Source organism: Scomber japonicus, chromosome 2 (assembly GCF_027409825.1).
Source record: "Scomber japonicus isolate fScoJap1 chromosome 2, fScoJap1.pri, whole genome shotgun sequence".
Lineage (NCBI taxonomy): Eukaryota > Metazoa > Chordata > Actinopteri > Scombriformes > Scombridae > Scomber > Scomber japonicus.
Genome location: NC_070579.1, coordinates 35,805,890 through 35,831,128, shown reverse-complemented (window position 1 = coordinate 35,831,128; position 25,239 = coordinate 35,805,890). Strand labels below are relative to the sequence as shown.

Below are 25,239 nucleotides of genomic sequence, written 5' to 3'. Positions count from 1 at the left end.
TTATAACACGCCTCACATGTTTTTCAGCCTGACTGTTTCCTGGCTCAGTATTACTCCCAGAGATCATATACAGTGGCTAGAATGGGCAGTGTGTGCTGTAGCTGTTTGATAAATGCCCAGAGTAAGTCATCAGCATAAAGTTCATTTGGAATGTCACTGGCAGCCTGTGTGAGAGCAACGTGAACTCTTTCAGAGAAATCTCAGCTGCAATTTTGGTCCAGTTAAAATCAGCACCATGTGGCTGGAAGTAGGCATGAGTAGAGGTGATGATTACATTTAACAAGATGGGATGAGATGAATTCACAGTTAAAAGCACAAGGAGATAATAAGGCATACTTAACCTTTACATAAAGGTCTTCTTCTACACCCTCACAGTATGTTCTGGGTCAATTTTGACCCGGTCTAAAATCCCCTCATAAAAAGTGTCTATACCAAATTTTGATCTATTTAGAAAGCATCAGAAAAAAGGTATGAAAGTAGGTATGAACCTTTAATATCACACAATATAATGTCTTATTTTTCCTAAGACATGAAAATATAACATAGCAATAATGATTGAAATGTATTTTATTTAACCCTAATTGGGGATTATGATCAATAGGCCTCATTTAAATGGAATTATACCTTAATTTTGAACGCCTGTTGTCTTACCAGGTCAAAATTGACCTGAGGACAATGGGAGGCAGAACTTTATGGAACTGTGTGGTTTATTGTATAACCATTAAACAATCAAACAAAGACATTTCAGAGTAAAAGACATTTAGGGTGTTTTTACAGCCATCAAATGTCAATACAGGTAAAATATGACCCGAACTGTTTGTAAGGGTTAAGTTTTTTATTCAAATTGAAACTTAGAATAATCATAAAAAGACATCACCATAACTGCTATCTTATTAAAACTATTAACTATTAATTGAACAAAAAGCCATGTCAATAGATATTGGGTAAAATTTCATTTTTGTGCATTTTGGGCCACTTTAAGAAAAGTCATCATATTTCATGGTAAAAGACATTTCGGGTGCTGTCAAATGTCAAAATGGGTCAAATTTGACCCGAACAGTGTGTAAGGATTAAGCAATATATTTTAGTACAAGATACAGGGTAATGCTTATTTGATGATGGCCAGCACATGTTGGATAGCAGCTTGGTGTTGAGGATAAGAGGACTGACGCAGGCTTTGAATGCGCCATGAAAGCATAAATCTGAGCCTCCATGTGGTGTTTTTTTTTTTTTTCTCAGCTGTGTCCAGATGTTAATTGTCGCAGCGAGCCACAATTAAAACAATCAAAGCCTCCTGTGTGTTTGTTGTAGTGGTTTTTTACTGGACACATGAAATACAGTCTGTATGGATTTCCAACACAAAAAGGAAACAAGGATGCAATGGCACATAAAAGAAAAGACATTCAGTACGGCCCTGTACATTAAGTCTCACTTTTTCAGACTATATATTTCAGTGCTGAAGGTGGGAATGGAAGGAGAGAGAGGGCGACTGCACTCTCTGCCATCATTACTTCTTCCTCTCTCTCACTCTCTCCATCTCTCTCTCCCCCTGTCTTGATGGGAGTCCACATCTTGCGAGAAAGGAGCAAAAGACTCTGACTCACCGGCTGCATCCGGAGAAACTGAGAAAAAAAATGTATTCAAAAATGCCCTAATTTATCTCAGCTCGTATGCTCGCTCCTGGATATGGATTGAGAGCTTTTTTTGTAAGTTAAAACCTCAAAGAAACAAAAGGAGTGGCATCTGAAATAGCTCAGATGTGTGTGTTTTTTTTTTGTTTTTTTTAAAGGACCTCTCACAGGAAATATACAGCGTCTCCATTGTGACACAGCATGGAAGTGAACACACAGACCGACAAGCCTGTGCAGTGAGAGGCGGTTATATATTACATATACACGGTGGGTGTTGAGGCGATTGCCAGCTAAGTGACAGTGATCAATATGTATGTGATCAAGTGAAGGCTCCACTGTATGAATGGCACTGTTATCTAGCCAGGAAGAACAATATTCTCACAGCAGTTTTTCCGGGCACAATGACTCTTTATTAGTGGGCCGGGGGTTGGGGGGGGTCATGAAAATCTAAGCTGTCAAACTGTCGAAAGGAAGCCAGCTTTTACTAATATATTTCAAAACTGACTGACTGCAGTAGCTGCTGCTGCTATTGCTGTGAGATGGGGAGGAGGAGGGGGGGCCGTGAAAGAAAAAAAAAAGAGAAAGTGAGTGAGCTCCCTGAGAAAATGAAACCACTGCCACTATATTGACTGCCTCTTAGCAAGAGAAAGAAACAGAGCGAATGGAAAAAGGAAAGAAAGGAGACTTTTCCCCCCCTTTTTTTATTGGTGCATTGTAAATTAGTAGGATACAAACAAATGCAATCTCAATATGAAGGGGCGTAAATACAACGTGCAAAGCTTGGAGACCCTCGGGGGGCAAAGGTCCAACCAAAGCAATCACAATTATGGCTGTTTATAATCAGCATAATGCATCTGAATGACTCTACATGCCCAGCAGGGGGCTAGCGACATCTACAGGTTGGCGTTTTTTTTTTTTTTTTGATTGATAGTAACAAGGATGGGCTCTTAGTAACCGTGGCAACCATTGCATATCATGCACGATGCCCGAGCCCGCCTTTGTCCTTTAATAGCAGGCTAATGAGCAGCCCCGGCATCGGAGTCAGAGATGACAGAGACGGAAGGAGCGAGAGAGAGAGCGAGAGAGAGAGAGAGAGAGAGAGAGAGCGCGAGTGAGCAAGTGGAGTGAAACAGAGAATCACAGGCAGAACAGAACGAGGACCATTATACAGCAGCACCGAAAAATCATCTCAATTCCACATCAGCGTTCAAGACTCTGAGTATCTTGGTAACAGTAGCTGTCAACGGCGCTCCCTCCCATACTTGAAATGATCGTTCTCCTGCTCGAGCTATATAAAAATTTCAGCCACAGATGCAGCAGGCTAAAACCGCTGGACTTGGCCGGGCACCAGCATGTGTGGGAGAGAGGGGTAAAAAATAATTCAGCACCTAGAAATAACATTACAGGAGGGACAAGTGTGGCTTTAAAGCAGAGAGCAACAGAGCAGATTAATTAGAGGGAGATGGAAGAAAAGAAAAGTGATTTCAAAGATAACATAATAGAGACTGAAGATATGAATCTAAATGAAAGATGAACATACAGGTTAATATAGTCTCACATATTAAGTTAGAGTGAGAAAGAAGAAAGAAAAAGAAGGAAAACTGGAGCTGAAAATGAGGCCTGAAATCCACAATGAGTAAGAAGCTGTTGGAATGAGTTGCTGTGATATTAGAAATTTCAATTCACATTTTTCACAGGCCTGCACTCATTATTTGTTTATTCTCAGTTCCGGCATGTTTATCTTTTTATTCTATTCTGTCTTTTTATACTAGGCAGAGCTGATGGATCCTCATGGCTAATCAGTAACTAAGGCATCCTCTGTTTAATGCTTGATTCCAAATTTCCAAAGTCAGATTTTCTTGTGTTGGGAGATAGATAGATAGCTAGATAGATAGAGAGAGAGATAGATAGATAGAGAGAGAGAGATAGATAGATAGATAGATAGATAGATAGATAGGTAGATAGATAATTTATTGATCCTTCACAGGAAATTGCTTGGTTCACAGCAGCTACGTCCACACTTAAGACAGCCACACTAACATCACATAGAAACACATCTCTAACTATCCAATGGAAAAAACCTAATAAATAAATAAATGTAAAAAAATTACTTGTAACTAAAAATACCCAAAAGTTGTACTAATAAAACAACTCTTTCTACATATTCTTTATTTAACAAAATCACTGTCAGCAATATAAAAAGGTAAAACAAGCCAAGTAGAGAGATCAGAAAAGTAAGTGAAAATAATACTGCATATGAACTTTCACAAATATTCAGCAACTAAAAGAGACACTGAAATATTCCAAAGCAATAAAAAACACAATAACATCTATTTGAGATTCATCAGTTTTGTTTTAGTAACTTTTCAAAAGAAAGTCTTCCTTTGCTCTGTCTTGGGTTGATGGGTAGAGTAATCCAAGCAGAAGAAGTTGTTGTGGTTCAATCTCAGATCAAAATTCATGTGTTTTTTTTTTTTTAAAAAGCCTCACTTCTCTGTGCATATCGCCTTCATGTAATCAGCGTCGGCACCTCACAGCCTGGAAAAAAATACACATGGAGGAGAGAAACAACAGTGACGAGGACATTTCAAATCTTTTGGACGTTTATGGAGAAACTTCTATTTATTCATTCTATTTGATTTATTTGACTGTCATGCATATGAAGCTTTTGCTGTTGTTCTTGAACGCATGCAGCTCACGTTCTATATATTTAATAATGGTCCAGCTCTCATATGAAAAAATTTGATTTTTTCTGTTTTGTTCACACTTCAATAATAAAACCACATCTGACTCACTTGGAGGTATGAAAAAAATATGAACATGGTCCAGTCAAAACCTACTTATATTACTATACCTTTAATATTCCCACTATATGTCACCAAAAGTGGGTTTGCTCTAAAAGTGTATGTAGACCTGTCATGATAACTACTTTTGTTAGACGGTATATTGTCTCAGAAATAATCATGATAAATGATGTTATTATCATTTGAAGATCATTTTATACCACTGATATAATGATAATATAATAGTATAATAATAGACGATGATGTAATTTATTACATTATTGTACAATAAGTGGATAACATAATTATTGTGACAGGCCTAAGTGTATTCATAAATCTCGTACAATCAGCTTCTACTCTAACATCTTGTGAACCCACATGTTGTAGCAACTGCACTATTTTTCCAAGTTGTAGTTGAATGTGTCTCGAGGAGGCAGAACCTGCAGGGGACAGGCAACGTCCCCCATCAGGTGACATCCAGCTAGAACGTGATGTCTCTCAAATAGCGTCCTCGCACATTGGAGGATGAAGGAAACATGAGAGACCCATCGCCATGAGGCTGCGATGTCAAATACTGTAGCCTCAATCATAGAGCATGTGTGTTGATGTGTGCAGTAAATTTGGTGGCATGTGTTGCGTCTGTAACTGCCGGTCCTCAGTACAGCACGTGGCAGACTGATTACCTTGACGGTGCTGCATACGGTATGGAGTTCCACTCTTATCAACATACTTTTGCATTTGGAGAGATATATTTTAAGAAGGTCATTTTCATTAAACCTTTCAAAAGTGTTGAACGAGGCAGACTGCTGGAAGAAGATACTTATGGGACTAATTGTGATTCGGTCTCAGGAGTCCTCTCCACTAAATGAATCAGCTTCTGTAGCAGTTAGGAGACACTCTTAAGATATTCTGAAGATATTTTATGAATCTTGCTCCTCAACATGGAACCACACTCTGAGTAAATGTATTTAAAGGAGATGTATCATGCACTTTTCCAGGTCTATATTTATATTCTAGGGCTCTTCTGCAATATATTTGCATGATTTATAGTTGAAACAACAATTTATTGATCTTATTCTGCTCCTTTTTGCAGCCCCTCAGTTCAGCTTGTCTGAAACAGTCCGTGGCATGACATGTCCACTTTAATAATACGCTCTGTGTATGTGTAACTTGTGTTTTTAAGTCAATGTATTTATTTCATGTTAACATGTTTGTTGGCATAGATGATTATAGGTGTCAATCACTTGAATATCAAAAAGAAACTAAGAGCAACATCATGTGAAACAGAACGTGAAGGCAAATCACCTCCGTCCAGTGAAAATCACGTATCTTTTGAACATGAACTGCATCAGACATATATATTTTACATAAATCCAGAAATTATTTATTGAAATCATCATCAATTGTTCGCCATTCACGAAGTCTGTGGTTCATTTTTGCTATACTTTACATGTAACATTCTGTTTAATCTAAAATATAATGAATCTTTTGTGTGTGCATACAGCTGTGTATCAGAAAGAGAGATATATATGATTGGCAGGAAGTAAGACCAAAAAAAAGTAAAAACACATTAAAAACAAGGGTTGGGGTTGGAGGTAATTCTACATGTGGGTATGAAGATGGACATTTTCTGCACTCCTCTTTTCTCTTTTGCCTAGGACAGGCAAAACGATGAATGTATGTCAAAGGGAGTGCAACCCTGGAGGCAGTGCACATCCTCAGCCAGCAGTGAAGGATGGGCTAATATCCACAGATTTATTCTCCCCCTGTAGATCGTCTGACTCTGCATTAAGTGAATTAATAATGAACATAAAAGCATCAAACATAAGGTATCAACAAGTGATCAAAAGAGGAAACAGAACATTTAAAAGAAAAGACACCCTTACAAACCAAATTGATTGTGTGTGTGTGTGTGTGTGTGTGTGTGTGTGTGTGTGTGTGTTTGTGTGTGTGTGTGTGTGTAGGGGGGGGGGGGTAAAAGTTCATACAGAATGAGAAATGAAATTGTTTGTCTTTGTTTCATTCAAGACAAAAAAACAAAAACAAATACTGCCTTGTGCGATGTTACAGTCATCATCGGATAAGGTGCATGAATAAAAGACACCATTCCATTTATTTTACTGTGGTTCCAAAAACACTTGAAGTTTTACACTGGCATTTGTTTTCCAAGAAGCACCTGGAGATGCACACAAAAAAATCCACACTGTATGCATAGCTGATGAAATGAATTACTCATCTTAAACTGCACATATGCTACTTATTTCTCTTCAATTTTCTAGCATCAGTTAGTTTATACAGATGGTACATATGGTAACATTTCGTAGATATAGATACACAACATTTCAACATTCCACAAAAGCTACTTCTGTCCAAGCAAATCCCATAAAAAATAATGAATTTGTCATTTTAGCACATACTGTCAGTGTGCTTTAATGTTGTAGAGCTACACTTGCATCCATAGAACATTATGTTTAAGTAGTCATGGGTTTCTGTACCATACGCTATGTGTAGCTCCTGGGAAGGCTAATTCCCATGCATGGCACTGCTGTCACAGAAATAACCCCACAGTGTTTCTCACCCACGGGACCACCAAATGGTTTTCAGTCACTGATGCCTGGATGCGGTAGATAGTCTAGATACAGTATGAAGGGCTCATTGGACATTGTAGCACATTGTCTTTTCTTGTGATTTAAAACCCATTTAGTCTGAGGTTGAATGTCCATTTCCATACTAATTTTCTCTATGTGGGCATCCTGACCAAACAAGCACAAACACAGCCAGGTGGGTGAGGACATTACCCCTCAACCTGAATTTTGTCAAGCTTTGCACATTTATTTCATTTTGTTGTGATAGTTTTTTTTATTGTTTTCTACTTCTTCTTGTTTGCTCATTTTCTGTATGTACTGTATATTACAAAGTTGAGAATGGCCACTTCTGTACCATTGGGATCCAGTGACATGATCCCTCACTGGCTTCCCACCTACAAACCAAACACTGTTGCGGTCGGTGAAAATGTTACAACTCCAGATGAATTTCATTCCTGCATGTTTGTTATAGCGCTTTGTTCATATTTACTTTTTATTTCCTTCCTCATTTTTATTAGTTTAGAATGTCACTCAACCAATCAGTCAGAGTCTGCACAGTGAAAAGGACATGATCCCTCACCAGCTTCTGCCAATACTGCTCATATGCACTGAAACCAGCATTTTCTGTGTTTATTCATAAGAATACAATTATAAGGTCACTAACATTACCGTAAAGCATACAACTAGCGAGCTCAACATGCTTTACCTTAGCTACTAAAGCTAGCCTTAGTTAGCTGCCTTATCTTCTAATATTTATCATGTTATACACATCAAACATACATAAAATGTGACAACACAAATGTGAATCAACTTAAATGTATGTGGCACTTTCACTCTTATCTAAAAACACAACAAAAAGACAGCCACGACTAGGCTAACTTCCCTCTACAAAGGATTACAGCCAGTCACTAACATACCACAGCTGCTACCGCCCTCTACTGGCTAAAATTAATATTGCTCAACAAACTTCAGGCAAAATCAGGTGAGATTTCTCCTGTTGTGTGACACAGAGCATTTCAAGTAATAACAACCAGAAAAATAATGGTGCAAGGACCAAAGTAATAACACAAACTAATAAAATAACAATTCTGCAACTAATCTTAGCCCCTATAATGTCTAGGGTGCCACAAATGCAGAAGAAATTACAAATAAAGGAAATATTGACTTTTGAATCTTAAAATCTTGACTACATACATACAGTACATTTCATGCACAACAAAGGGAAATAACTTCCATTAGGAGTTGAACTACAGTTGACAGCAGCGAGCAATATGTGGTGAACAGGCTGGATAGTAGCTGACAACATTTAACTTCATGGGCATGTGGTGGAAATATATCTGCTCAACAGCTCTGATTGACAATGTCATCTCAGACAGTGTGGATGACAGTTAAGTCACCTCTGGACAAAAATAAGTGACTACTTTAAAAAAAAAACAGGCAAAGTACAGCACGTGAATTACATAGTCCAAAAGTGAATCAGCTAGATAACCAAAGTACAGTTTATTGTGATGATTTCCTTCTTCAGGCGTTGTAAAATCACACAAAAGACCTCTCCCCTCCCATACTAACCATTCTTACCCCAGTATAATCCACTGTGCTCAAAGAGGATCAAGTGAAATGGAGTTTGTGTCCTTTGCATCCTTTATGTAATGCTGTCTCAATAACAGCAAACACGCTGACGGGCAGCACTGGCTTGTGTGTGAGTGAGTGAGTGCGTGCGCATGTATTTGTGCTTACATGTGATGGAAGAGGAGGATGATAGGGCATCATGCTCCATTTCTGCTATCTTTCCATTTTCATTATTTCTCTAGAGATAGTCAAAATAAGGCTCCACACCAATTCCCAATGCACATGGCAATCTGTCGATGGGTTCATGTTGCTACACTGTGATCTTATATAGGACTTTCTCCCTTGTCTGTGTATGTCATTCTGTCTGCCTTTCTCTCTCTCTCTCTCTCTGTATGTTTCCTGATCCTTATGGACTGTATCAGCTCAGCAATTCTCTCGACGCAAACCACAAGTATAGCGGTAACAAATCTCACGGCTTAATCTCACCTGGGCTTATGTCAGGGACGTTGCTTGCTTGTGTTTTCCAATCTCAGCACTGAACACTCATATGATTAAATTACTGAGTCAAATCGGATATGGGCAAGGTAGCGAGGGGAGGGGTAGACAAACACGTCGCCCCACGCTCCCATTCCAACTGCCTCGTTGATAGAGGCCTCAGCATGTGGAAAAAGTCCGCTGAACTCTGTATTACAACGTTACCAGACAAAATCTGTCAAGATCAATGTGTTTTGATGGTGTGCAGAGCAAAATAACAACTGACAAACAGAACAATGATTTTGGCAGAAGTGAATGTGGTGGCATTGATGCAATCTGCTGCAAGTCTGGCAACAGGGCGAGCAAAAGCCCACGAGCAAAAGCTGGGGAAAAGCTGCATGGGCTACATCAAGCTGTGAATGTGGAATGATAATGGAAAGGGGCTACGATCTGCATCAATCTCCAGCATGACATTATAGGGATGAACTTGCTCTGTTAGTTGGAAAAAAAAATCTTGTATGGGATGAGACACTTTTATTTAGTGTTGCAAAGCACAGATAGACAGAAAAGAAAGGAAAGACATCTAGTTACTCAACATCACTGCAGTTGCAGCTTTTAGCTTGACTACTTCAACACTTCTGCAAAGTAAAGCAGAAAGTTAAGTTATACTTATTAATTCCAGAGGGGAAATTCTTCATCTAAATTTGACCCATCTTAACCTTTTTAGGAACAGTAAGCTTACACAAGAAGCACCCCGGGGATAGATCTAGGCCAGTGCCATAGTCCTTTCATTGTGATAAGCTGGCTATAACTTTAAAGATGCACTAATCAATATTTTTATATTAACAGTGGACCAAATGGTGATGTGTAATGTGAAGTGGGTTGATCATAGTGACAAACTCACAAAGAATTATCACCTAACTCTGCAATGACCGTCAGCTCTACCTAACCCTTTCAGCTCATTGTTTTGGTTTTACAGCCCACATCTGTTTAAAGCTCTGATCAGCTTCATTTCCAGCAGCATTAGGTTGATTTTTTAGCTATACACGCTGATGAATCTACTGTACTTTACTTGTCAAGCACCCAAACAGGCAAAGATAGCAACTGGTGAACATAGTGGAGCATTTAGCAGCTAAAGAACCAGATATTTTTACTCAGACTTCACCCTTACACACTATTCATATTCTACACCCACACAGTATCCTCCGGGTCAGTTTTAAGAATCCTCTCATAAAAAGTGTTTATACCAAATTTTGAACCACAGATCTATTTAGAAAGCATCAATAGTGGATCTGACTGATGAATAAATGTGTGATTAAACCTTGATTAATGTTTCAGAGAGCAGAGAGTGTACCACTCATTTTAGGAGAAAAAACAGCTACTATCACATAATATCATGTCCTATTTTACCTAAGACATAACATAACACAGCAATATTGATTTAAATGTATTTTATTTAAACTGAAAATGACAAGCACTTCATGGAAGTGTGGGGTTTATTGTCTAACCATTAGAGCCACCAGTCTTCACTGCTACATCATTAGAAGAAATCCTCATCCTCCAAACTATTCATTTAACTAAAAGACATGCCAATAGATAAGGGTCAAATTTGACCCAGAACAGCCTCAATGGACACAAATATTTGGAGCACCTATACAAAAGTATAACACATTTAAAATATTTTTGTGCATTTTGGGCAAATTTAGGAAACGTCCTCAAATTTCAGGTTAAAAGACATTTTGGGTGTTTTTACATCTATGAAATGTCAAAACAGGTCAAATTTGATCCGAACAGCATGTAAGGGTTAAAAGGAGAATAAATAATGACCTTGGACAAATGTATACTGATCACATTATTAACACTTTCACCATGAAAATGTAATATACTGTAGTGATAATACTGTGTCAGTGTTGTGTTTACAGCTTGTTTTGCTGCCCTCAAGTGACGAAAAATTAATCAATGCATTTCCAAATTGAGGATTAATTTATTGATTAATTTATTTCAAATGGGTTAATATCTCTGACCAAATGAACCATTCGAAAAAAAATGATCACATTTTTATGTTGAAAAACACGTCTGAGAAGCTGGAATCATTGAGTTTGTCATTTTTGCTTGATAAATAAACCCTTACCCTCAATCTCAGTAGTAATTCATTTCTATGGGTCAACGTAATGATTCATAATAATAATTATAACTTTACTTGTATAGCACCTTTCATACATGAATGCAGCTCAAAGTGCTTTACAACAAAAGACTTGATAAGTCAATCAGATGTTTCAAAACTGAGGAGGAGGAGACTGGATTGACTGAAGGAAACATGCAACACTGACAAACTACTCCTAGTAATACTATAAAGGCCATGATCAACTCAGGGGATTTGAACCCAGGACTACTGCCAGTCCTACTGCAATAAAAGAAGTAGTAACCTGAATATTACGTTAATATAAGTAATCATCAGTAGATAAATGGAATAACAACAACACTGCACTGTGGAAAAGTGAACACACATCTCTGTTCTGAAGGCATTCTGTTTATTTCCTTTTAGCTCTATCTTAAAGGCTGTATATAGGTTATATTACATATATATATGCTTGACAGTTTGTGCAGGGGTGTGTGTTTGAGCCAGTTTGAGTCTTCACCTTGAGTAAAGGCGCTTTGAAGACCAGTTCTTAGGTCTTGGAAATCATCATCAGCATCTCTAAAGTGAATCTTCAAAAATCAGCTAATGCTGGATCTGCGGGGGTTGTGGAAGGTGTTAAAAGCTGCTACTGACACACGCGTAACCTTTTCCATCTCACGAAGCTCCTGTGTATTCTGCTGAGCCTGTGTAAGGGTTATCATTCTTTTTGGAGAGGCAGCTTTGAACTAGGATGACCAAATCCAAAGGCAACAAACGCTGGGTTTCACATTGATTTTTTTGCAGAGGAGTACAGAAATGATTAAAAGTACACAGGAGAAGATGCAGGACTCAGATTGAGACATTATATAAACTCTATTTTATATTGTACCTGTGACATATAGATGTACCATATTTACTGTTAAAGCATGGAATTTAGTTTAAATTCACCTTTTATTTTTGTACTCCTCTGCAGTGTCCTGAAAAAAAAAAAGATCCATCGGGAAGCCTTTGGATTTTCCTTTCTAAAAGAAATGTGAGAGTCCAGAGGTAGACATGTAGAAGAAGTTTCACCATGCTCTTGGGCAACAGACTCATGAACATTAGTTTTATTTGTATTACAGCATTGTTAATTAACGCTGTTGTGTTTCCACTGTTTCCACATTATTGTTACAATTACTTATTATGAGTGAAAGACATTACATGTAATGTTCTCCTCAGTGTAGTTGGGTTAGTTGCTCTACTGATGCTATAATTATTGCTACCAATAATTAATGTGTTCCATTGTTCAAGTGGAAATCTTCCTTTTCATAGCACACCACATTAGTGGTGAACATGAATGTAGCTCAGTCTAAAAATGTTTCACTTTAGACAAATAAATATGTAAATAACTATAGAGGTGAATAAATAACAAATCATTTTTCAGTGTTCAAAAAGGTACTTCATTAAAAAACATTTAATTTGAACGTTTAATATAGTTTGTTCTTAGCGCACAACCTGCTCCCTACTTGCAGAAGGTAAATATTTCTGTCTGTGTATTTTTTTGTAGCCCTTCATCACATACATTGTGGAAAATACAGGCGCTAATCTTGATTAGCGTGCTAGGTATAGCACATCTTTCACCGTAGTAGCAGCTAATGCTACTGTATGTTGCTAGCCTGTGTTCATGTTGTGAACTATTAGAGCTCAAAATGAACTTGACATGAGTAGTAAAGTGAGTTAAGTAACTAAGAAACACTGTCATGCATATTTATTATTAGACTGAGTACCAGGAAACACTGCTTGGACTCTATGAAGAGTTGACGTTTCCCGCTCTGCTGTGACTTTATCTTGGCTGTTGTTGCCCGCTAGCCTGCAACCTCACTCATTGTTCAACTCATCATGCTTCAGCCTGTTCATCATCCTTCACCTATGTTTCAACTGTGAGTAACTACTAACAAGTGCACATGCTGTTTATTTGGTAACTCGCATTAACAAATTAAGGAGCCATTTGTTTTAGGTCACTGTGCTCCCAAAGACTCTGACCTGAACTGTTTAGTTTTGGTTTAAAGGACAATACTTTATTTTGGTTGCAGAGTGAATGTGTGTGAGTGTGGGCACTTTAGTTAGCAGCTTTATAATTGGTAAATAAGATGGAGAAAGGTCATAACTTTTAACAAAAAAGGAAACGCATTTAACTAAATTCATTATGTGCATTTAAAGTACTGTGTGTGTGTGTGTGTATGTGTGTGTGTGTGTGTGTGTGTGTGTGTGTGTGTGTGTGTGTCTTTTTTTCATTAATGTGTGATTTGAGTTTAAAATGGGAATAGTACTTAAACACTTATCTTAGTGGCATTCAAAAATAGATATTCACTGATTCACACTGTACAGTCCTGCTAAGTGGAGAGGCCATCATATATTTGTAATTCATAATTAGGTTGGACACCAGTTAGCGTGGCCAGCCACAAGTAAGAGAACACAGGGCCACACCCATAGTACTACAACACTTATTATACAGTTAGTAACTAAATAGCTACATTGGTTGGGTGCTACATTAAGATATTAAGATATAAGTTAAAGAAATTGTTGTGAATCTGTGAAAAAAGCATGATCACATAAACGTGAAGATTTGATATCCGTTGGGAGGCTAAAAGAATATGGATACAAGGATCTTTTGTGCTGTAAAGATCTTTTTATCTTTACAGCACAAAATGATAATTTAGTGTGGAGTTCCTCTGTGAAGTCTTCATAACAAACTGTTCAGGTGTTTTAAATAAAATAAAGCACTGCTACAATATGAAGACGATGTCATTGAAATGGTAAGTTGAGTGGAGTTAGAGCAGGATGTAAATGGGCCTGTTTAAAATGAGCGAGGTGAAGCAGGGTAATGTGTTTAGGAGCTCACTCCTCTGTAACTGTTCTCTTTCTTCATCATTGTGCCCCCAGCTGAAACAGAGGTAAATGGATGAAATTGCGATTCAGACAGCAGCGGTGGCCCAATCAATTGCTTTTCAGATGCTTGTTGTTACCACCCGAGCATTTTAAACACCCGTCTGCGCCTCCGTCCTTTTTTTATCCCCTCCGATGCGAGATGCTTCCTCTTCTTTTCTTTCAAATTATGCATCGACGGTGTCAAGCCGGCCATATGCTAAGCGATGGCGTGGCGAAAGCAGATGTATAATCTCGCCGTTAAAGTCAAATGCACCAGAGACTTAACGGTTTTATTTTGAAGGAAACAAATGGTGATAATGGACAGCTTGTTAGGTAAGTACAGACAGAGAATCAAGCAGTTATCTTCAGGCATTTCCTTGATGTCATTACTCAGAATAATTCAATTATACATGTATCCTTTCATAACAGCCCAGCTTGATCCACCTGATATCACAGGTGTGTCATATAGAGAAGACAAACTATGTCAGAATGGGGCCACATTTCCAAAAAAAATGCATATAAAAGTCAGCAGATGAGCCTACAAGATATATTTGAAACTTTATTAGTTCTGTCCTTTTGTGAAGGAGCTGTAGAAATTGATTTTGATGTGTGTGTGTGTGTATATGTATGTGTGTGTGTGTGTGTGTGTGTGTGTGTGTGTGTGTTGACTTTGTATGTGTGTGATTGATTCATCGAGGGAAGCAGGGGTTTGCTGTAATGCTGATAGTCTCTCGCCTCAAACTTTAATCAATGCCTCAGACTGGAAGCCAGGGCCGCAACTATTTTGCTCAGCCTGCAGCATTTCTATGCATCTATATTAATTCCACTTGTGCAAAGCTCACGTTAAAAACAATATGTTCACAGCCCACCGCGTATATGTCAGCATGCACAAAGACGTTTGCTGAGAAAATGTTTATCAGAACCGCCCCTCATTTGATCTTTCCATCATGCCAGGATGAAACGAACGGAAGGGGGGGTGGGGGTATTTCTGTTTTTGTTTATGAAATCTGACTCTATGAGAGATATAGATTCTACACAGCGAGAGGTCACAGCGGTCTTTCTCTGTGATAGGAAGTTAAATTCTATCATCCCCATTCAATTTCTTACTGTCAACACAAACACAGGGAAGCTCTGAGCTGATACTGAAACAACACAAGATAGCAAAAGTTTTTAAAAAAATTAAGACAATTAATGTTTTAAAAAGATAACTGGGCCTTGATACTGTTTAAAAAGTAAGTTTTGAGCCATGCTGATTTTCTGCAGTAAAAAAAAGGAAGATAATTTGCTTTCCAAAAGTGAGATGATAAGATTAAGGAAAGTAATCTCATGTCTGTGTGTATGGAGTTGCAGTGAGGACTTATTTAGTTAGTTTAGCTTAGTTTAGGCTAAAGACTGGAATCTGTTTGGCTCTGTCCAAAGTGCAATGAGAAAAAGAGCACCAACATCTCCACTTATAACAAAACACGTGTTTATTATAGTTAATGGGCAGATGTTATGGTGTATTTTTGAATTTGGATGGACTCAAGCTAGTCGTTTCACCTTGTTTCCACTCTTAATGCTAAGCTAGGTTAACCATGTATGTAGCCTACTACAGTTCAAACTTAAAGCTGTACTAATAAATATTTGGCTATATTTGCAAATGGTGTCACTTGAATTACTCTGCAGTTCCCCCAAGACAAAAGAATTTGCTCTTTTAAGCTCTTTGTTTTGGTTGTTACTGCCCGCAACTTTCAGCTACTGTTGTGGTTGAGTCCCAACACTCTCATGCACCTTGTTGCAAGGCTGCTTTTTTCAATGTAAAAGTTCTAATAAACTCCTCATACTCTACCTGCTCAGGACCAAATTCCAGACAGACAAATGTAGCAACTACCTGGACAACAGAGAGAGTGAATATTGAACTTACATTAGCCAGGTGGCCAGCAACACAACAATTGAAACAAATGCTAATGTAGCTCCTCCCTCAGCTGAATGTGTAAGTAGGAAACTCTTTGCTAACAGTTTGGCTTAACAGCTTCAGAAGGTGGTAAGAAGTCATTGGCCCTGTTCACACCTGGTGTTAGAATGTGTCTCCTCATGTGTATCGAGTGACCACTTGTGATCGGATTTCATTTCCCTGCCCACTCGATATGTAAAACTACTTCTTCCATAAGAAAATAATAAGTGTTGTTGTGGCTTCTTCCTGTTGTTTCACACTTTAATATGAAGTCATTGATATGTAAATGTACTTCCATTCACACAGAGGACATCAGTTGTGTAGTCAGCCCTTCAGTGTGGCCTAAAACATATTTTGATACACACTGCTAAAACAATGCGGTCATACATGGCCAAGACCACCTCTGAATGTGGTCCAAGCGATCAGATCTCAATGCGTCCTCAGTGGGCCTTCAGTGCATTCACACCTGTAGTTTGAGCAGTCTACTTTTGATTGGATCACCTAAGAAGCATTTTAATGCTGGATGTGAAAGGGGCTACATCTGCACCAAAGCCTTTAGAAAAATTAGACATAATGGTAGAAATCAATGGAGAACATAATATTGCAAAGCACTCTGGGGGTTGTGGTGATGTGAATCATTGAGACTGGTAAAGTAATATGGTAAAGACCAGGAGAGCAGGCCATGCTTAATGCAGACACTAGTGTACTGCGAGTGTCTGTGTATATGCACGTGTGAATGCGTGCGGTGTGCATACAGAAGATTTTTGTTTCAGTATGTGTAACTGGGTTTATGTGTGTGTGTTCATCTATTTGTTTGCACATGTGTAAGGGTATAGGATGCATCTGGTCCTCTATGATATTTCAAATTTTCATTCAGGCAGAGAGTAAGTAGGCAGGCACCTAATGAGCCGATTACTGGTAGCAGCATATGGTGTGTTCTGTATGGTCCTCCTGGCTCCACCATTAGCACTGATGAGAGCTGGGAGAGATGTGGAGAGTGGGTGGGTCAGCTTGGGGAGAAAATGCACAGATATGCGTCTACTTAGACACACAGAGCTGTTGCGTGATTGCAAAGCCTCGCTGGGATGGAATGTACAAAGAGAGGAGATGCAGATGGGGCCGCAGGGTTTGGGAATTTCCTCCATTTCATCTCGTGTCATTATGAAATTCCTACAAGTCCACTTCAGAAGCCAAATGTGCCACCGTGTTTAAGGAAGCAGTTTTTAATTAATGAGGAAATGCTTCTAGCAGTTCAGATTGATGCCTATTTTCAGGACAAAATAAAGGATTGAAAATGTCATTGACTCTAAATCATTTCACATGATAAACCTTGCTCATTAAAAGTGACAAACACAAGCTTTCTACAGAAGTATGTGCATATTTGCCTCTGCAAGAGACTTTAAGTGCAAATTGCTACACATTTACATAAGTAAATAGCATTCTTTATATACTGTTATATGATATCAATATTGTTCTCTGGCAATATTTGTGTTATTGAGATGCCTCTAAAAGTAAATATGTAATACATGCTAGGGCAAAAATGAACTGTGGGCCCATTTTCAGCCCCCACACACATTTCTATAATCCATTCTGCCCAAAGACCATTCTGTTTTTACATTGGAATCATTTTTTCCCTTCACTTTAGCCTTTAACTAGCTTTCTCTCATCTTCACACTGATGCATTACTGCATTTTATTATTATCATTCTATGTAGTTCTTATCATGCTGATGCTTGATCAAGTGCTATTTTTTCCTAAAAAAAAAGTTTTTTTGACAAAATAAAGAAGGGAGTGAGATGTCATCATCGACAGCCACCCTTAAACTTCCATCAGATGAGCCCACCGACTGCAGCAGCTTCTCATGGAAGATGTTAATGTATGATTCATTTGTGATTCACTGCCAGCTGTAGATGCTAGTTATTGGTTTTGGCTGGTTTACAGCAGCAGAGCAGCTGTCAGTCAGGTTAAGGGGTTGTTTCCTAAAGGCCATCACCCCACTGCCCAACTCTATTGCACAGACTCTGGTTGCAAATTATACAACGCAAGCAGGATGGCAACTCTAGGAAATGTTTTGGCTTTACTTTTGCATAGCAGCAGCATGTGTAGATGCATCATTCATGTTTATCTAAAGTCTATGGCCAACACCATGAAAGAAGGAAATATGCTTGAGAATTACCAGGTAGCAATTAGTTTTGTGTTTTTTAAAGTCCATTTGAAAAAAATGTATTAGAACAATACACCAAATACCATAAACCAAATACTTTATGCTGAATCTGCATATACCAAGAATTACACCCAGGAAAACTTTGAAATATCTATGCTTTAATAATAATATAATCCAAAATGAGAAGCCTTTTTATTAGTGCATAATTCAGGCTCATTGATTATTTATCGATGTGGCTGGGGGAGCGACTGCAGCCTGAAAGGTTATATAGCAAAACCTTCTGCTACAGAAATAACTCAGAAGTAGGAGGGACAAGAGAGTTTTAATTCAAATGAATCTACCATGAGTTTGAGCCAGATGTTTAAGAGTCAGTCTCTCTTCCTTTCTACCAGGTCCTCTCAGTGACAACTCAATCTCTATCTTATCCCGAGTGTCTTTTCTTCTTCTTTCCGCTGTCTTTCTGTTGTTCTGAAGTTCTGCAGTTTTTTGCCTCTTTAACCTGTCTTTTTCTGCCTCCACCTCAGTGTCTCTTATTCCACTTTATCCCATTCTGTCTCTGTCATTGCTATGAGGAGTGGAACTCACAGCAATGATGAATGCATAAGGATACATTTATTGGTAGTTTAATAATAAATGCAGCCGTAAAAAAAAAACCTAAACATAATTCCTTGACCCCTAACTTTATGAGCTGTTCTCTAATTATATTCTAAAAAATTAATGTACCAATAATTTCTTGAAAATTTGTAGGAAGGAACTACAGTATATAATTTGGTTTTAAATAGGAAAATAGAGACAAAGTTCTGAGTTATTTTAATTGTTTTAGCTAGTTGTTTTGGGTGTAAATGCTCTTGAATTACATTGAAAGTAATGGGATGAAAGAACTGCACCCTTAAACCCAGTTCATTGTTAATTAAATGGCCATGCACTGTATAAAGATAATGAGTGTAGCCACTGGTTTTTGGCCTCTTGTTTGATATTTTGACCAACATCTTAAATTTTTGGAGCCAGAAGTGGTGAAAAGTAACTGTATCAGGCGTATGTTCCCCACATTCCAACTACAGCACCTCATGCATCACCATGGTAGCGACTCGTCAATCACAAGTTAGCCACGCCCTAAAGCATACCGGCCTTATTGTCTATTTTACTTTAATTTAAAAAATGACCATCATGCTGTATTGATGACTTGAAAGTAGTGATTAAGACCATAAACTCATTAGAACTGTAGGTAATAAATCAAGTGGGAGTCATTTTCCCATAGACTTCTATTCAAACAGACGTCTTTTTGGAGCCAGCGGAGTCTCCCCCTGTTGGCTTTTGGAGAGAATACAGGTAAAACACTCAGTCATCAGAGTAATTACATTGAAAGTAATGGAATAAGAGAACTGCACCTTTCAAACACAGTTCATTGTTAAGTATTGGAAGTTGACCTCTTCATACATGCTGAATTGTATGCCAATTGACCGATTGTCTATTTTTGAATGTTCAACCAACCTGCTCAGCAAGATCTTTCTAGGCTACACTTGATGATTGACACCAGAACATTGTCTATTATATTTATAATAAGTGCCAAATTACAAGACTCTATCTGAACCTTCTTATAACCTGCAAACCAGAGAATGTTTTTTTTTTAAGCTTGATTTTAAAAGACCAAAAGAGTAACCACTAAATGTTTTCATCATTTAATGCTTACAATGTCTCAAATCAAATGAATAATAAAAATACAATGACCTCATATCTTTATACCTGTATGGTGGAATATGATAAGACAATAAGAATGGCACACTGATTGTGAATAAGAAAATGTTTAAACTACGCTAGGGAACTATTTTTTTAGTAAATAACATATATGGCATCAAGAAGAAACGTAAATGTCCTTTCAGCCCAACATGACATTGATAATGTCAAACCTAAATATATCTGTTCCAACAAAACAATGCCAGATGCTATACAGGAATTCAAATCAAAGATCACTGGCTGTGTATTGACATAACATGCCGCAGGATCCAATAAAGAGACATTTTTTAAACCCCCAAAGAAGCCTTCAGTAACCTTTTGTCCCCAAATACCAAAAAAACAGCCTTCAGCTACCTTCGTCCCCTCACAATTTTGATCATATTTGTCCCTACAGTGTCTCTCCAGTAAACACAGCTCCATAATATAAGAAAAAAAGCAGGAATGTGGGAAGTGGAGACTCCAGATGTCACACACAACAGCTTAACTTGATTCATCACAAACAATTGAATATGATAATATGATTTTTTTCCCCACATGGTAGAGAAATGTTATTGGATTTACTTTTTCAAACAATAATACACACTTCTATAAACTTTTTGTATTGTCATTGTTGTTTGTTGGTGCAGTCATATTCAAATTCAAATAAGCTTTATTGCCATGACGGATCAGAAATCTATACTGCCAAAGTAGTACAGAAGATTAATATAGGCTGCTTTCAGTTAATTTGTTCTCATTGTCGCCATGACAACGGGGGTTTGGGGGGAGTTTTATATTCCTGCTATGGTAGCAAAAGTTTTTTTTTTTAAAAAGAAATGATCAGAAGGTTGCCTAAGCCTATGAATTCTAGGCTGCCTTTGCGTACAGGCTGAATGTCTACATGTCTAATATGTAATGAATTATTATTTCCAGAATAAGACTCAGAAATGCCATCAAGTGTAATGTCAGTGGTATATACAGTACAAGTCCCAGAGCAGTTTCTCTGTTTTACATAATTTGAATTTATTAGGATTAGTTGCCTGTATGTCCACATGTTTTCAACACACCACATATATCTGTTTATGATAGAGGAAATTCTCAGTGTCCCAGATATACAAAAAATATTACTGGGACATTCTAAGCCTTAGTACTGTCAATAAAGTATTCATGTAAACAAGGATTTTGTTTATATTACACAAGAAAATCCAATGGGCGTATTGCATGTATTGACCTCCTCACAAAACATTTGCAAAGCCATTTTTTACATTTTAAATAATGCATTGTTACATCCATGTTTGCTTGCTAGCAGTCTTTTTTACTTGCTTCTTTCTTTTTTTTCTTTTTTTTTGCAGAATTGCTTTTGTTTAAAACTGTGACCCACTCATAAAAACATTGCTCCACAGGGAACCTTTACTATTGTAAAACCAAAACAGACATTTGTAATTTTTTTTCTTATGCTCCTCCTGATGAACAGGAGGTATAACATTACCACAACACTAAGCAAAACACTGAAATGGTGAGTTTCCATTTTTTTAATTTAAATTCTGCTGACACTGCATCATAAAAACACATTAGCGACTCTTCACAGTTCCTGCTTTCACTGCAACTATAGATGTACTGACAACAATCAGCTGTATTACATTTAATACTACAGGGATCGTCTACACATCATAATTATTAGGCAAAGAAGTATTGTTGCATCTCAGCTGCAATGGACATTGAAAATACTGCTATAATTAGAAAGAGGATGCTGTTTCTGTGTCCACATTTAACTCAACTGTGACTCATCAGAGATGGGCTGCAACCTATTAAACCCAACTGACACAAATTGCATCAATCAGGTTCAAAAGGATTCAAAAATTCCCTGACACAATAGCTCAGCATCTCTCTAGGACAACAATCTCCGATCTTGAGTTCACCATGGCTCCGACTGTGGCTCAGCTGCCTATTGTCAGTGTTTCAAGTCAAGAGTCATTACCCTGTTAAACAGTGATTCACCCCTTAGGAGGGGGGAAAAATGAATAGCCTCATCAACACAATTATTTCTGACTCTGTATTAAAAAGATTGCCTCATGACAGCTGTGCTTGCTGATGGAGACGTCTTTGTGCATTGCCAGCTTCAAAAAGAATACTCACAATCAGCATCAGTCTTTTAGAGATAAAAGATGGGTGTTGGATGCTGCTGTAAACCCTTCCACAGTAACATAAAATGGGGTCCAAAGTCTAGTTTCTAAAAGTTTCTAATAGGGAAGTGGTCTCAGACCTATGGAACCGTCTGCATTTACTTTATATGTAATCAAAATAAGCCCTTTTCTGCCACTTAGCTAAGCCTATTGTGTCAGATCAGTCACCTGTTGACACATCCTGCATAACAAACGCTCCTCCTAGTATGTCACAACAGGGGAAGTGAGCCATGCTCAGACAGCTGCATTTGACTTGGTGCAGGGTTAGGAAGGTCACAGAGGCCTTTAGGCTTCAGTGGGAGAGGCTGGCTCTGTGTTTAATGAGCTTGGAGCAGACCCAGACTTTAGTCTCTTTCATCCCTGTAGCAGTCAGTACAGCCAGTTAGATCACTGAAGCAAGGAAAGACCCCTTTAACAACCTTTTTCTTCCCCCTTCTCTCTCTCACTGTCTCTCTCAGTCCTCTCTTTCTTCACTTCTTTTTCTCTTCGAGTCTTACTGTCTCCGTACCTCTCTCTCTGTCTGTTTCTCTACCTGGTCCAGTTGTTTCTTCTGTCGGATCGGCTCAGCGTCGGCTACTGTTGCGCACAGTTTTGCTCCTCTGCCTTCTGGCTGTCAAAGCACTGCCTTGTTTCCTCCTCCTGCTGCTTCATTAGCTGCGGTTCCCTCTGTATCGGGACAGAGAGAGAGAAAGGGATAGACACTCACGCACATAAACACAGGGTTTACACTAGAGCTGTGTCTCTAAAACATGTCATACAGAACAGAGGTGCCCTTAAGGTTAGAAATGTGGATTAGCACCTTATTTGTAGGTTACAACCACCAGACCGGATGATCAGTTTGGGGGAAAGTAATTACTCTCTCTTCTCTTACCATTCACAAGGCCTTGATGGAGACACTTAATTTCCAGCAAGGATTCATTAGCTGCACAGATGCCAGCGGCGGTGGTATTCAGCGTGGACATCTCCCTGGAGTCAATGTGTGTAACTCTCGACTCTAAAACCAGGCTGTGTCGAAATATTTTACTTGAAGATGATATTTGCAGTTTTGTCTGTTCCTGTTTCACATACGGCAAATGTTACACTGTGTGCACACTGGTAGGAAGTGAAATAAGACAGAAGGCAAGGGATCAAAGAGGAGCAAAGAAAAGTGAGGTAATTTTCTTCTGTCTAATAAGCTCCAACCCTTTGTCCTTTCATTCATCTTAAGGAGGCAGCGAGGGCAGTTTGGTGGTGAGAGACTGCCATACTGATGGAGTTGAAACGGCCAAAGATCTTCATTTTGTGCCCAGATCCGATGTCCCTCATGTTGGCTGTGGTCCCAGACCGGGCAGTGGTCTTCTGTGGTTGGTTGGGTGGGTGGTGATTGATTCTCCACAAAAGTCCTGGTTAAAAAAGTCCCTTAGGCAAAAAGGGAAGATTGCCTGGCTTTAACTTGTCCCCCCATTACAAGTCACTGGTTTGGTAACATTTACTCACAGGTAATAACTTGGTTAGTCTTCAGGAAAGATCATGGTTTGAGTTGACATTACAACTTTGTTAAGGTGAGGTAACCATTGTGGTCATGGTTAAAAAAAAACCCCAATGTCGACTCACGTGGATTTTAAAAGGGAACTCATGTTGAAATCCAATGTTTTCTTTACCCATCCAACCACCTCACTAAGCAGACTTTGAGGCTCTATTATAATGTCCTGTCTTGTAATTATTACAGCAATGTGAGGGCTTTGTCAGTTGAAGGTTAACTTGTCACTTTGAGGGCACTTGCTGACAGGACCGATTCTGTCGTTTTTCTTGGGAGGACAGTCTCAATTATCGGAGTGGTTAATAGTCTACCACTCTTGCACTTTTATCACTGCAGACATCAGTGCATGTTCTCCCAGTGAATGTCAAACTGATATTCATACAGAGCTGTACCACATCAGGACATGTTGTTCTAGAGAGGGTGCCCTTCTACCCTTACACCATGCCTTGCATGTGTGTTGCGGTTGGCGTGGATGCCCAGTGACTCAGACTCAGAGAAACCTACATGTCACACATTGATAATGCCACTTCAACATCTGTGTATTGTTTGTGATCATGCTTTAATTGCAGTATATTCTCCACAGTAATAGTGTTTACATTCTATCTTTGACTTTGTAGTATAGAGCGACAGAGGGCTCGTACAGAAACATAATTACATTTCACTTCATTCTGTTGATAATAAGCCTAATCAGATTCAACTGCAGTTTTATGTTCTTTCATTTACTGTGCTAGAGAATGACTATTGCAATGAGCAGAGGGGTTGCAGTAAAAATTGTTTTACTATATGTACTGAAAAGCAGAAGAATGGTTCATCTTTCTTCAACTCTATTTAATCTTCACCACCAATAATCTCTACTAGCATCAGACATGTGTAGGAACACAAGCAGCCCAAGCTGACCAGTCACTGTTCTTCATGTGTATCTCCATAGCTGCTGTAGCCCTAAGATGGTGTTATATTTTTGAGAAGGTTGATATGATTCTACGGCTTAACCTGATAACCCCATAACTTACCTGGCAGAGGAGATAGAATGATCAAGAACCTGGTTCACCCAGGGCGAGTTTCAGCCACTGTACTCTGGTTGGGTTGACCCCTGTAAGAATTTCCCAAACTTGGGAACCTTGACTGCATACTTTCTGGTAGTGGGGGACTGCAAACAGGCTTTACCTTGATCTTTTCAGGCAGCATGGTGGCTCAGTAGCAAGATGGTCTTTGGTTCGAACCCCAGCTGTGTGGAGTTTGCATGATCTCCCTGTGTTTACATGGGTGTCCACCTGGTGTTGCCATTTCGTCCAACCATCAAAGACATATAAATTAGGGTTAATACTGCTGCAAGAACTGGAGTTGTTCCCCGTGTGTTGCACTGTCGGCACCCACCACTCCTAGTGTTTGTGAATAAGATGGGTTAAATGTAGAGGATCAATTTCCCCACAGGGATCAATAAAGTAATTCTTCTTCTTCTTCTTCTTCTTCTTCTTCTTCTTCTTCTTCTTCTTCTTCTCCTTCTTGATGCACAATTATAAATACCCCCTGGAGCTCCTCACACACATACACCTGATTGTGACGAATGGAGCCGTTTTCCTTCATAGGGGGTTGATGGGATACTTTTCAGCTGACAGCAGTTGGAGCAACAGTGACTGCAAATGGACTGCATGTGGATTTGTGG

General features: G+C 38.7%; 1 non-coding gene across 1 annotated transcript; it reads left to right on the top strand.

Annotated features, from left to right (window-relative positions):
* The first annotated feature begins 24,578 nt into the window (after positions 1-24,578).
* LOC128382167 (U1 spliceosomal RNA) lies at positions 24,579-24,744 on the top strand. The gene has a single exon (XR_008323682.1). It is a non-coding gene; the product is annotated as a U1 spliceosomal RNA (small nuclear RNA).
* The last annotated feature ends 495 nt before the right edge of the window (positions 24,745-25,239 follow it).